The sequence below is a fragment of the Acomys russatus genome, chromosome 7, assembly GCF_903995435.1.
Source record: "Acomys russatus chromosome 7, mAcoRus1.1, whole genome shotgun sequence".
In the NCBI taxonomy this organism is placed as follows: domain Eukaryota; kingdom Metazoa; phylum Chordata; class Mammalia; order Rodentia; family Muridae; genus Acomys; species Acomys russatus.
The window spans coordinates 7,227,099-7,240,008 of NC_067143.1; the positions used below are offsets into that span (position 1 = coordinate 7,227,099).

Sequence of the window (12,910 nt, forward strand, 5' to 3'; positions counted from 1 at the left end):
CTCTTCCGTGATGAGACGAGTCTATCCCCTGCCATGCTCTCTCCCGCTTCTGAGCTCTCTGCCTCCTAGCCTTCCTTTTTGGACAGGCTCCCGAAGCTGTGGCCTCCTGCCCTTTCGTCTGATGCCCACCCCAGCGCATGCCTCTTCCAGGAGGTCTCTCCAATGAGGCTGCGACATGCAACCTGAACTTTGGTCGGATTCTTTCTCTAGTGCTTTGCTGGTCTGGGATCTGGGGATCAATCCCACCTCCCCTCATGCTAGGGGCCTTCCCTGGCTCTCCTGTCCATGACTGTGGCTTCTATGAGCCGTCCAGGCAAAGGAGGAGCAAGGGATGCACTTAATCCTGTATCCTCCGACAGGGAGACCAGCAGAGAAGAGATGAAGGCAGCATGATGGACCTTCAGTGCTTCCCTGTGTGCTCAGACCTCAGAGGGAGATGGGAAGGGAAGAAGTGAGAGAAGACAAAGGCTGGAATGAACAAGAAGGACAGAAAGAGGAGGGATCGAGACTCCGCATTCAGCAGAACAGGACAGATCAGGGTCTCTGTGGATTGTCTCCCATCGTATCATCCCTTGGTCAACACAGGTTCATACTTGAAACCCTTTGAAGTTTGCCTCCTCTAGGCAGCTTTCCCTCGCTGGTCTCCTCCCTGTGGCTCCCTGGGAGACACAGCTCTTCCTTGGCCATAAATCCTAGGTTATAATTCTCATCTGTGCTCAGAAGTTTTCACCACTTTTCTTTTATCAGCTTCAGGGATATAGTTGCAGTTATTTTAGTTTTTAAAAAGTGTTTTATACACACACATGCACATGCGCGCACGCGTACACACACACACACACACACACACACACACACACACACACACACACGCGCGCGCGCGCCTTGACATGCTTGTAGAGGTCAGAAAACAACATTTTTCCTCTTCAATCAAATGGATTCCAGGTAAAGAACTCAGGTCATCAGGCTTGGAAGCAAGCACATTTATTCACTGAGCTATCTCACTATCCCCCTCCCTTTGTGATGTTTTGGTTTGGTTTGATTTTTGAAACAAGGTTTCTTTGTGTAGCCTTGGCTGTCCCGGACTCTCTTTGTAGACCAGGTTGGCCTTCAATTCCCAGAGATCCGTCTGCCTCTGCCTCCCCGATTACAGGCTTGCGCCACTGCCCGGCTCCATTGTGCTTCTTAAGTTTGTGTTTTTATATTATTTATTTTTGTGGTTCTGAGGATTGAATCTGGAGCCTCTTAGACACTACACAAGGACCTACCACTTAGATAACCCCCACTACACACACACACACACACACACACACACACACACACACACACGCACGCACACGCACACACACACACACACACTCACACAGAGTCTTTTTTGCTTTTATTTTACATGTATTAATGTTCTGCCTCTGTGTACTCTTGTGCACTGCATGCATTTCTGGTGTCTATGGAAACTATTAGAAGGTTCTGGATCCTGTGAAAATGTTGTAAGTCACCATGTGGGTGCTAGGAACCAAATCCGGAGCCTCTGCAAGAGCAGCCAATGCCCTTAACCACTGAGCCATCTCATCAGCCCCTGTATGTCTTAAACTCTGTATCTGACACAGTCTTAAGACAAAACTCAGTAGGTGTGATGCTATATCCGCAGCCACATAGCTCATCCTGGAGACAAAGCTGGTCCCAGTCTCTCTGCTCTCTCCTAGCTTGCAATCTAGTGCAAGATACGTGCAAAGTAAAACCTGAGGCTATCCTGTGGGGACGAGTAAGTGGAGTCTGAGAGGCTGCATAGATGAGAGCCGAAAGACAAGGGGGAGTTCCTAGGCAGCAGGGAAGATGTCTGGGGTGGGAGGAAGCAGGAGGTAAGTGGACAAGGAGGGACCTCTCAGTTTGGCTGGAGGCTGGGCAGCAAGCCAAGACACTTCTGAACCCAAAGGCCACTTTCCCCCCTAGGAATGTAAGGCATTGAACCCATTTGTGTGGGTCCAATCACATGAATGGACCTCAGAAACTACTTTATATTGCAAAATACCAGCCATGACATGAATCTACTTACGTGAAGACCCAGAAAAGATAAAACTCTCCTGCCATGATAGAGTTGGGAGTAACTATTGCCTTTGACGGCTGGAGGGTAATAAAGTGCTTCACGTCTGTATCTTTTTACCTTTTAGACATGGGAAGAAATTTACTCTTTTGATTCGAGATAAAGCTCTACCAACCTAAAAGCTGCCATACACTAGGTACACAGCACTTGAGTAGCATGCTTAAGGCATGCCCACACCTGTATCTTTGTGATAGTCATACATGTTCACAGGACTGTAAAGACTCAGTAGACCACTGTACATGCAAATACACCTTAAGATTATATGTGAGCAACCTTTAATAAAGATAGGCTCACATGTATCCCAGGCTGGCCTTGAACTCACTACGTTGTCAAGAGATGGCCTAGAGCTTCAGATCTTCCTGCTTCTACTTCCCAGGTGCTGGGGTTACTGGCATGCACTACACACCCAGCTCAAGCAGTGCTGGCAACTGAACCCGGGGATTCCTATACGCCACACAAACACTGTACCAAGCGAACTACATCTCTAGTCCGCCCCCGCCTCTTTAAAATTTCAACAGACTCTCACTAGGCTCCCCAGATTGGCCTTGACCTCACTGTCTTCCTTCTTCAGCCTCCTGAGCAGTGGGGCTGGCCAGCTTGCACCACCTGTTCTGTCTGAAAGTCTGCGCACGTCATGTTCTCATGGCACACGTTGATATGGACCGTTGTTGCCAGACTGCTTTTCTGCGCCCCCCTCTCGCCCCCCCCCACTAGATCAGAGTGATTCACGGGCAAGGTCTTCCAGGTCATCCCGATTGCTGAGGCTCCTGTGTCCACCTTGATGCCCAGTTCAGTAAATACCTGCGCTTGAATGAATTCCACCCACTGCGATCTCTCTTGAGAGCATTCTTTTTCCACCCACAGTGCCTTTAGATCACAATGATCCCTCAGAAATGGAGGCTGCGCTCATTTGTATTCTGTTCCCTTCCTTCTTCTCCATTGTCTCCAAGATCATGCAGAGCTCACACAAAGTTTACTTGTTTTAAATTAATGGCTTCTTCCTGGACCCTTCGTTCCTAGGACTTCCACAGGAGGTCTTCATACTGGGTGAACAAAAATCCTTTTTTTTTTTTTTTTAAATAAAAGCACCCCATAGCATCTCAAAAAGTTAAACATAGAATTACCATATAAGCCAGCAATTTTACCTTTATGTATATACCCCAAAGAACTAAAAGCAGGGGCTTAAGCATCCCTCTTAAGCACTCCTAGAACTTAATCTCCTCCACGCCCCCCCCCCCCCCCACCTCGCACCCTTTCTCTCTCCATTTTCTCCAGGACCCAGCTTTTGTGTCCCATGTTTTCTTCCTGTTCCAGGATATAGAGGCAACACATCTGCTAGATTCAGATAGAGTTTGGACCAGGAGGTTCAGCCTTTGAGTCTAAGACCAAAATTACCTGTCAACTTGCTCCCCACAAGGTGCAACTCCTCAGCTGGTCCCCTGTTCCTGAGAACAGCTCCTGTCGGCAGCAGGCCAACATGTTACCTGTTTGCCTTACACTCCCCGTCCCCCCGCGCACCCAACTCAACTACATAGGATAGGAGGGCTTAGTGTTGCTGTGTCCTGGAAACCGGAACCTTATCCCCCCAGAGATAGGGAAACTGAGGCTTGGGGACAGGAAGAACCTCATCCCAGATCACTCAGGCACGGGCAAATTTAGGGTCAGAACACTGACACACACACTGACACACACACACCTACAGTTGTGCCAATCCATATGGCTGCATGGGTGTTTTCCGGTGAGCTCTTTTTTGTTTTGGGCACAGGGCCCCACATAATTAGAAATATCCATAAATACCTTGTCCAGTGCAATGCACAGGTGTTTTATATGGCTAGCTACCTTCTAGAGTCTTACCCTCGACACCTGTAGATTCACGAAAATATCAAGTTAGGTGCCTAAAGTATTCATACTCCTATAAATAATTTCCATGTCCTATTGCTCTCTTTGCCTCCTTTTTTGGGGGGACTCTGTCATTTGACCAGAGATGATAGTGCCTTGTCCTGAAAATCCATGCCTTTGCACAAGAAATTAGCGTCTTCCGAATGTCGGTTAGAAAAACGGCGGAGGACGAAGGAGTTAAGCGGGAGGAAACGCGGGATGAGCAGAAGGATAGAAGTTAGTGGTAGAAGGAAGGAGCCAAGACCCCAAGTGTTACCATGTTAATCGTTTAGTCATCATTTCAGGCACGCCTTTCTACTTAGCCCCAGTCATTAGCGGTGCTGATTATTGAGCCAGACCGAACAAAATACGAAGATTAAAAAAAGAAAAAAATCGCTATGTTTGCGTGTGAGCGCACGAGCATCACGTCTGAGTGTAGAGCACAGAGGCCAACTTTGCAGAGTCATTGCCTTCTTTCCGTCTTTACACGGATTCCAGGCATCAAACCAAGGACGTTAGGCTTGCATGGCAAGTGCCTTTTCTCTTGAGCCACCTTGCTGCCCAAGACACACATATTTGACTCAGTTTACAGCACAGGCACTCGAGTCCTCTACGTTTTGTGAATGGGGACCCACACTACAAAGTTCCCTATGTCTTTACTACGACACAATGTATCTATTGACTCATGCAAGTCTAAGATATGAAATCTGGTATATGAATGGCAGGCTCCAACAGTTATCCCTTCAATGACCATATTTAGTGAGCCGCTGTACAGCACTAGGGTTGCTGCGCCAGGCACCAAGATTACACAAATAGGACTCAGGTCTTCTTGGACTCATTCACACCAACGTATTATAAGTCTCATTCCTCAGACCTATAAGCGGCCGCATCACGGGCCCTGCCCTCTTTATGTCCTTTTCCTTGTCACATTTCTGCTTTGCCTATCTCGTATAGCATCATGTGGCTGCTTAGAAATACCCATCTATTCTTACCCCAGGGCTCTTGCGCTTGTATCCTCTTCTAGAGAGTACTGCTTTCTCGGAGTCTCCTCCTCACTTCCTTCAGGGCTTAGTTTGGATATCAGCTCCCGGAAGGCAGTTTTTGTTTAAGGAGAATCCCTTCCTCCACCCTCACCCCCACTTACTCCTCCTCCTCCTTTACCCTGCTCCAGAGGTGCACCTCAAGCGCTTTATCTTTGCTTAGGTTTTATTTTCTGTCTCTCCTGAGGTAGGAAGTTTGTCTTTCTCGGCACCACGTCCCTGGAACCTGTAACAAGCCAGCCCATCACGCGGATGCGTCTATGCACTGGAGTATGAATGGATGAACTGGCTCTTGACAATATCAGGTGCTCGGCAAGCAAAGCTTTTGCGTCAGGAGTCATCATGGCTCCTATCGGTCACTCCTGCTCCTCTCAAGTCTCCTTCCCGCTGCTGCTGCTGGGCTCTTTCTGTGAATGGCCACATCAGCCATTCAAACCACAAAGCCCTGGTATCACTCACCCCTTTTTCCCTGAGGTGCCCACATGCAGCCACCTGCAGGCTTTGGTAACAATGAGGCCTCTTGCTGATGCCAGATCCCTTTTCCATCCGTTCTTGCAGCCACCCCCAAGTCCAGACCCTTGGTATCTCTCCATAGGCCACTGTCATCTCTTCCTACTCCAGCTCCCTGTCAGCAGGCTGTCCTCATCCAGGCTGTTCTCTACGTAGCAAGATCGATTACATCTCTCCTTCCCTCAGCAATGACAGTCCAGCTTTGCCTTGGCCCTCTGTGCCCCAGCACCTGCCTCCACCAAGCCTTGTCACGTGTGGATTGGTTTTAACCCTTTGCTTCAGTGGAGATGGATTGTCTTCTAGTTTCTGACCATGCTCTAAGTCCCTGAGTCTGTCTGTCCTCTGCTCTGGCTCTCTCCACCCCTTGGAAACATCCCCCCTGTCTTCAAATACAGAAGTCATCCATACGGATCTAGCTCAGGTGCCACCTAGCTTCAAGGAACCACCCTGATTCTGAAGAAGAAGAAGAAGAAGAAGAAGAAGAAGAAGAAGAAGGAGAAGGAGAAGGAGAAGGAGAAGAAGAGGAGGAGGAGGAGGAGGAAGAGGAGGAGGAGGAGGAGGAGGAGGAGGAGGAGGAGGAGAAGAAGAAGAAGAAGAAGAAGAAGAAGAAGAAGAAGAAAAAATTTTAACAACATCTTCCAGACTCGGTCAGTGGCTTAGCCGTCTTGCATGCTTGTATCTTTCAGTCTTAACTTCCTCACCTGCTTACTGGGGTTCATGACACTACCAGGGTCACTGCTGTGCTGCGCGGAGTAAATACAAGTGTCTAAGGGCAAGAAAAGCTTTGACACCAAGTAAAGATTAATTGCTAGATCCCTCAAGTTAAAAAACAAAAGCAAAAACAAAAACCCAAAACCTGCAAACTAACTAAGCAACAGCGCTGTTCCATCACGATCTTGTCATGGGTGCCTCAGATGGGCTGAGCACTGAATCGAGGCATAGGTCAGTGGGAAAAGGACTGGCTTTAGGGAGGAGGATGATGAGAATCTAAAATCCCACATCCTCAAGTGATCCGAAGATGGGAGGAAAGCAGCGTGCGTATCTGCAAAGTGAAGGCACCAGTGCTCATCTGAGTTCTCCCTCTGTCCTGGGAACTGCGTTCAGTAGCCAATGTGCATTATCTCTTTAAGTCAGGAAGCATTCTCTCACTCAGTGAAAGGAGAGGAAACCAGGCCCAGTGTAGTTATATAAATAAATCCCCGCCCCACCCACTCCCACCAGCTATCCCCAACAAATAGTGCAGACCAGAAACCCTGGCCATCAGAGAATGTTCCTTCCTCAAGGAGAAAGTGCCCTGCAGAGGTTACATGGAGCTTCTGAACTGCACAGCAGTGAGGAGGAGGAGGAGCTAGACCTTGGGGCAAAGGTCTCCCACTCTTAGAGTGGGAGCTTTGACACACCCCAAATCTAAGGGTCACAGTTCCTTATGAAGCCACTATAAACGGTGCCTCTTAGGAGGAGGATGGCATCTCCATAGGCTATGATGTCAGTGCTGGCTCCTGGAGCTGTTCCGAGGCCACCTTTGCTCTGCTCCGTGCTAGTCTGCTTATCTCACTCAAGAAGGAAGCTGTTGAGACAACCTCATGTCCCTAGAGACTGAACTTGGTCTCGAACTTGAACTCCATCCCATTCAAACTCTCCAAGGTGACCGTCTTCATCCTTTGCCCATCAAGTGTGTCTATGCTCTGGAGGCCCACCGCTTGGGCTACCAGACAGCCTACTCTGCATGGGGACACCCAGCTGTCCTTGAAGGAGCCTAGTGCAGCTGTAACTCAGGCTTTCCCAGCAGCTTCTTAGCAATACCAAGAGGCCATCCTTAACAAACAGCAGCAAGAAGAAGCATCAGTGGGGACTCTGGGGGCCTCCAGAAAAGAATGATGATTAGATCTCTACAAAGGCCTGGTTGGATGAGGGAAGATGGGTGCTTCAGGAGGAGGGCAGAAGGGCTGATTGGGAGGGCATGCGGTCAGCCCAAAGTTGCGTGGAAAGATGAAGCCTGGAATGTCACATCACTGGGTCCAAATGGGGAGCAACCTCTGGAAGGGCTGAATTAACACCCAGGAATCTACTTGTTGTTTCCATCTCCAAATCACCTTCGGAGCCATGGAGTGCTTGCAAACAGAGCCCTCCTAGAGGTAGAATGAGGCAAATTAAAGCACCCACTCCCATTTTTTTTTTTCAAATGGGAAGGATGGCAGGAAATGAACGGCATCTTTAGCTTTAGTTTGGGGGAAGGGCCAGCACTGCCAGGATTCACCTGGCATACTCACGTGAATTTCTGTGCTCTGGGGCTTCATGGGGGATGGGGTCTGATTGTGTAGGGGAGGAAAATGAATGTAAAAACCAAGCACTCCAGAGTCTGATGCACGCTTTGCCACTAACTACCTGGTGACCTTGGCCATGCCACCTCATTGGACCTCAGTTTCCCTGTCTGTAAAATGAAGCTATCAAATAAGTTCTTCTGGCCCTAAGATCCTACCCCTTTCTCTAAACTGATCCTTGATGAGGATTCTGACCTGGGCTTTGCAGGAGCCTGGGCCTCCTCCAGGAAAAAAAGCAATATGTCGGGGGAGGGGAATGCACCGGGATTCTATTTTGGAACCGGGTGGCGGATGGCTAAAGGGTCCAGGGAAGGCACAATTTGGAGACTAGCCGGCTAGTTACCGTCTTCATCTCCCATTTCTGGGGTTCAGACTCCGAAGAGGCGCTGCAGCTGACAGCTGCACACCAGCCTGGGCCACAGAAGCTCGGACCAGAACCTCTATCCGGATCCCTCCCTGGACCCACGCAAAAGCATGAGGAGTGGTGGCCGCTCCCTCTGTGGCCCCCAGCGCCATGCCCCCACCCCTGCTTGGGGACCCCCACTTCCAGCCCTCGAGGCGCCCTACGGGGGGCGTGGCGGGGGCGGGCTCCTGGGTCCGGAGGGTTGGAGGAGGTGTCAGTTTCGCTGCCGCCCCTGAGGGGACCCTGTATCAGTGCCTCCCGGCTTTTTACACAAAGGCGCCCACCAAGGCGCCTCACTTACCGGCCAGAGCAGGTTCCAGGCGCCGGCGGACAGGCAGGCTGGCGGGAGGATGAGAGCGCGCGAGTGTGCGTGTCTGCGTGTGTCCCTGTCTGTGTGTGACAGGGGCCGTGCCGAGCTCTGTGCGTCTGCGTGTGCGGGGGCGTCCGTCTGTCGGTCTGTCCGCGGAGCCCTCAGTCCCGCGCTCCTTGCGCTCCCTGCCCAATTGCCCCACCAAATGCGCCTAGGCTGCGGAGTCGCGGGAGCAGCTGCAGGGGCTCCTTGGCACCCCTAGCCCCGGCTCCGCCCCGCCCCCGGACGGGCTTGCGCCGCTCCCCGGGAATTGCGCAGGGCTCTCGGGCTTCGAGGGGTGGGGGTGGGGAGCGCCAGTATCGCCTAAGGCTCTAGGGGGCGGACCACAGACCCTTAACATCGGAACGCATCTCCGGCGCCCCTCACCCTCAGCAACTCTGAGCGGAGTCCCCACAGGCGCCTCCCCCATGCCAAGGTTGCCTGGACTGAGAGGGCGGGGGAGTGGGAGCGCCGCAACCATTTCATTCATGATTTTCTTCTCCCGGGAGCCCCGGGTCGGGGCTGCGCGACTACGGCAACCGCCAGAGGGACCCCACTAGGGCCGTGCGCACTGAGTCTGGAGCAGGAGGGACAGACTGATAGATAAGAATAGAGGCAAGGTAGACAAAGGGGTCAGGGCTGGGGTGGGGGTGTTCGTGCACAGAGGGGATGCTGTAGCGCTTCCTGCAGATGCTAGCACCTGCACCCGCGGAGCGCGCCCCTCCCCGTCCCCCCCAGCCTGGGTGCTCAGGACCTGTTCCAGGACTCGGAGGAGGCGCCTGACTTCCCACTCCTTCCTTTTCTGTCTCTGTAGAGCAAGAGCGGGTGGACATCTCTCTCTCCCTCTCTCCCTCCAAAGGGGGTTAGCTCTCCTGACTTGTGCAGCGGGGCAGGCACCCATCTATCTGTTTTGCTTTCATGTGAGCACCAGGTACAGCCTATTCCCAATCTTACCTTCTCCGGGGCTGGTTCCTGACATCTCACCCCACTGGAGGCTCCGTGAGGCAGTGGACTGTACACGCAGCCGTTTTACATGGCGAAAATGAGAAGCAGCACGCGGCTACTAAAGAGAATGGTTCCAGCCGCTGTTCTCTGTAGCCTGAATTTCCGCATAGCCTCTTTACTAGTCTTCTGTCCTTGGCCACCTGCAGTTGGTTCTTTGCAGAGCCGTCCTTTTGTAACGTGCACTAGGGTGCATCTAACCGTTGTCGGAACTCCCACAGCGGCTGCTCATGGCATCTAAGGGAAAGCAGAGGCGCCGGTTACAGCCTGGGAGGGTCTTCCTGAGCAGGACTCTCCTTCTTCCCCTCCTGCCTTTCACTCCTTCGCGATCTGTGCCTATAACCAAGATGGCAGCCACGCAGGCCTCAGGACCTTTGAATCGTCTCTCTGCTCCAAACAACCGTGTGGGTTTTTTACCCCCCCTTTAATGTGCTACTTCCATGAGGTCTTTGGTAATTATTCTAGTTAGGATGGAGGGCCTGCTCCCCACAATTTCCTATGGTAGTTAAACCTCCGTTTTGTGTACCCAGAGGTGTTCCGGTTTCTTATGCCAGCTGTTTCTTCTCTGCTGCCCTGAGTTCTCCACTGTCATCAAACTGCCGGTTTCCCATCTCTAGGCTACTGACCACACTGTGCCTTAGCCTGGAATGCCATCCCCTCCCCGCAGGTTTTGCTCAGTTTTCAACATCAAGTACTACCTCCTCCTTGGAGTCTCCCTGGCCGCCTTCAGAGTGAAATATTGCTTCTTTATCCGGCTACCTACAGCGGCTCTCGGTTTCACCCAACAGACAGCTGAAGTGGGGTTTCCAGAGACACGCCGCCGTCTGGTCCCCATTCCTTTCGGTCTGTGGTGAAGGAGTTCCCTTGTTTTCCCCCCTTGATGCACTCTAGACTTTCAAAGAGCAACTTTGTTCTTTCTGCTTCCCAGCACGGGATGGCCCAACAGAACCTGTCTGAAAGTCGGGAACGTTGATCACGAAGCCCTAAGCTGGGCCACGATGGATCTTTTTCTTTTGTTCAGGGGGCTGGGGCGGGGGCACACAGAGACAAGCTAGACATCCTGCTTAACCTCTAGGAATTTCCTTTCCAGGCAGGGGTGGGGGTCGGGTGTGGGGTGGGAGGATGGGGACGGGGTGGGGAAAGAAGGACTCAGTGTCAGGCAACCAGGACATACCCCTTGGCAGCCTGGGAGTGTGGTTGGCGTGCTTGAGGACCCACTGCCCCACCCCACCCCACCCCTGAGTGCATCAGCGCCGGGGTGACTGGCAGGCTGAGCTTCCCCAGGTGTCAGCCATGTGACTAGCAGGCACCCACCGAGTGCTACTCTGTATGGGGTGGCCCTTTGTACAGTGGTCCAGCGGCTGCACGGCTTTGTTTAATCTTTGTGTCCACTTTGATGAGTGGCAGGCATTTCTGATATGCCAATACTCTGGGGGAACCAGAAAGAACAAGTAACCTAATTAATGTCACGTTAAGAGGTGTGGTCTTCAAATGAAGCTCTAGACAGTTACAGAGTCTGAGCTCATAGACTAGAGAGCAAAGGCTCCAACTGGGGTGGTGAAGGAGAAGAGGCTGTAGGGATCCCACGGCCGATTAGCCGAATCCACAACCGTGCTCTATCCGTGCAGGAACCACAGAGGAGACACCACAGCTGGACCCATGGTTACTGTGATGGGGGACTAGTTCTTTTCTTTGCTGAGGGCTGCCTGAGGAGGCTAGGGCTGCCTCCTGAGCATCCCTTGCTGTGTGCAGGGCCCACTCCTGGCTGTCATTGTGGCTAGTGATGCCCATCTCCAAGAGAGAAGTGAAGAAGACCAATGGAAAATCCTTTGAAAGTAGTAGGAGCCCCCCCCGCCCCCCAGGGCTAGAAAGATGCTCGGTGGTTAAGTGCACACAGTGCTCTTGGAAAGGATCTGAGTTCAGTTCCCAGCACTCAGAGGTGCTCACAATCACCTGTTAGTCCAGCTTGAAGAGGTCCAGCATTGTCTTCCAGCTTTCACAGGCACCTGCACTCCCATCACACACACACACACACACACACACACACACACACACACACACACACACAAGTTAAAAGTAAAAAAAAAAAAAAAAAGTAGGCCGGGCTCAAGTGATTTTTCTCTTTTGTTTTTTGCCGGGTCTCTGTCAAGTACGGATCTATCTCACCTTGTGTCTGCCATATCTACCTTTTAGCTTCATAGGATTTGGGATTTCTGTGGCCCTCTGAGGGTTACTTTGGTATAGTCAACATTCATGGAAGACTTTGAAAATAAAGCGGCACTGTCCCGAATTCTATCTTTTCACCGACACAAGCACGTTGAGGGCATTACTGTTGCTGCCAATTAAGAATTAGCGTCACTGAGTGGTTCAGGGACTTTCATGTCACCCCAGAGCTCAGCCCCTCGTTGACAAGAGAGAGTTTAGCCTATGTTTGATAGCTCACAGAGCCAGCATCCTCTCCTGCAACTTTGTCAACATAAAAGTGACCTCATCTGTTTCCCATCTCTTTTCTGATGGGGAGGAAGGGCAGTTCCATGAGGTCCATGGTTCTGAAGCTGTTAGGAGGCTGGGAGGGTTTAGGGGGCTACTGAGTCATATTGTGTGACTCATTTACTTTCCTGAGGGAAGAAGAAAGGTTTGGGAAAGAGGAAGAGAGGGGAGAGGAAGGAGGTGGGGAGGGATGGCCGGCAAAGATGGCTGAAGAGAAAGTAGAGGATATCATGCTAGTGGCTTTTTCACGAGCTCTGAGGAATCAGAATCAATATTTCTTGCTTTTGGCTTCAGTTGCAATTCAGTCTGTTGGTAATGAAATGTTTTGCTTCTGTGTAAATGTTCTGCTGTCCAGATTTTTATTTATTTACTTACTTATTTATAACCTACCCTAATCCACAAAGGCTCCGAGGTGGCTTACCACAGAAGCAGAAACCATAAACAATGTTAAAATATCAATAAGGATAAAGAACCAGGACCAAGGAAAATGTAAGTAAATGTTGAGAGACCAGAGCGAGGCTCAGTAATTACAGCTGATTTTTTTTTTATTGAGTTCTTCCTGTGTGCAGAGGAATTCACCTGTGTTATCTCACCAAATCCTGAAAAGGGCCTCATGACGTAGGTACTATTAATAGCTCCAGTTTGAAGTAGGGAACTGAGGCTCGGAGGAACAGAACACCACACACAAAGCCAAGTACCTTGAAAGTGGGAGAGCCAGGGTTTGAATATAGCTTGGCACTGAGAGCCTTGCCCTTAGCCACCGCACTTCTCCAAGGAACAAAGGACCTTGAGTGCACAGTCCTCAGGGACCTCCAAGGT

At 51.0% G+C, this 12,910-nt stretch overlaps 1 protein-coding gene across 2 annotated transcripts in view; it reads right to left on the reverse strand.

The window, feature by feature from the left end:
- The window catches only part of Ptpn5 (protein tyrosine phosphatase non-receptor type 5), a 57,784-nt gene extending 48,021 nt beyond the window's left edge, over positions 1–9,763 (reverse strand). The window contains exon 1 of one of the 2 annotated variants that reach the window (XM_051148569.1): positions 9,554–9,763. The gene's annotated coding sequence lies outside the window, so the exon portion shown is untranslated. Of the gene's footprint in view, positions 1–8,551; positions 8,821–9,553 lie in introns of those variants that run through there. The other variant, XM_051148568.1, reaches the window with a different exon arrangement.
- Positions 9,764–12,910: the final 3,147 nt, after the last annotated feature.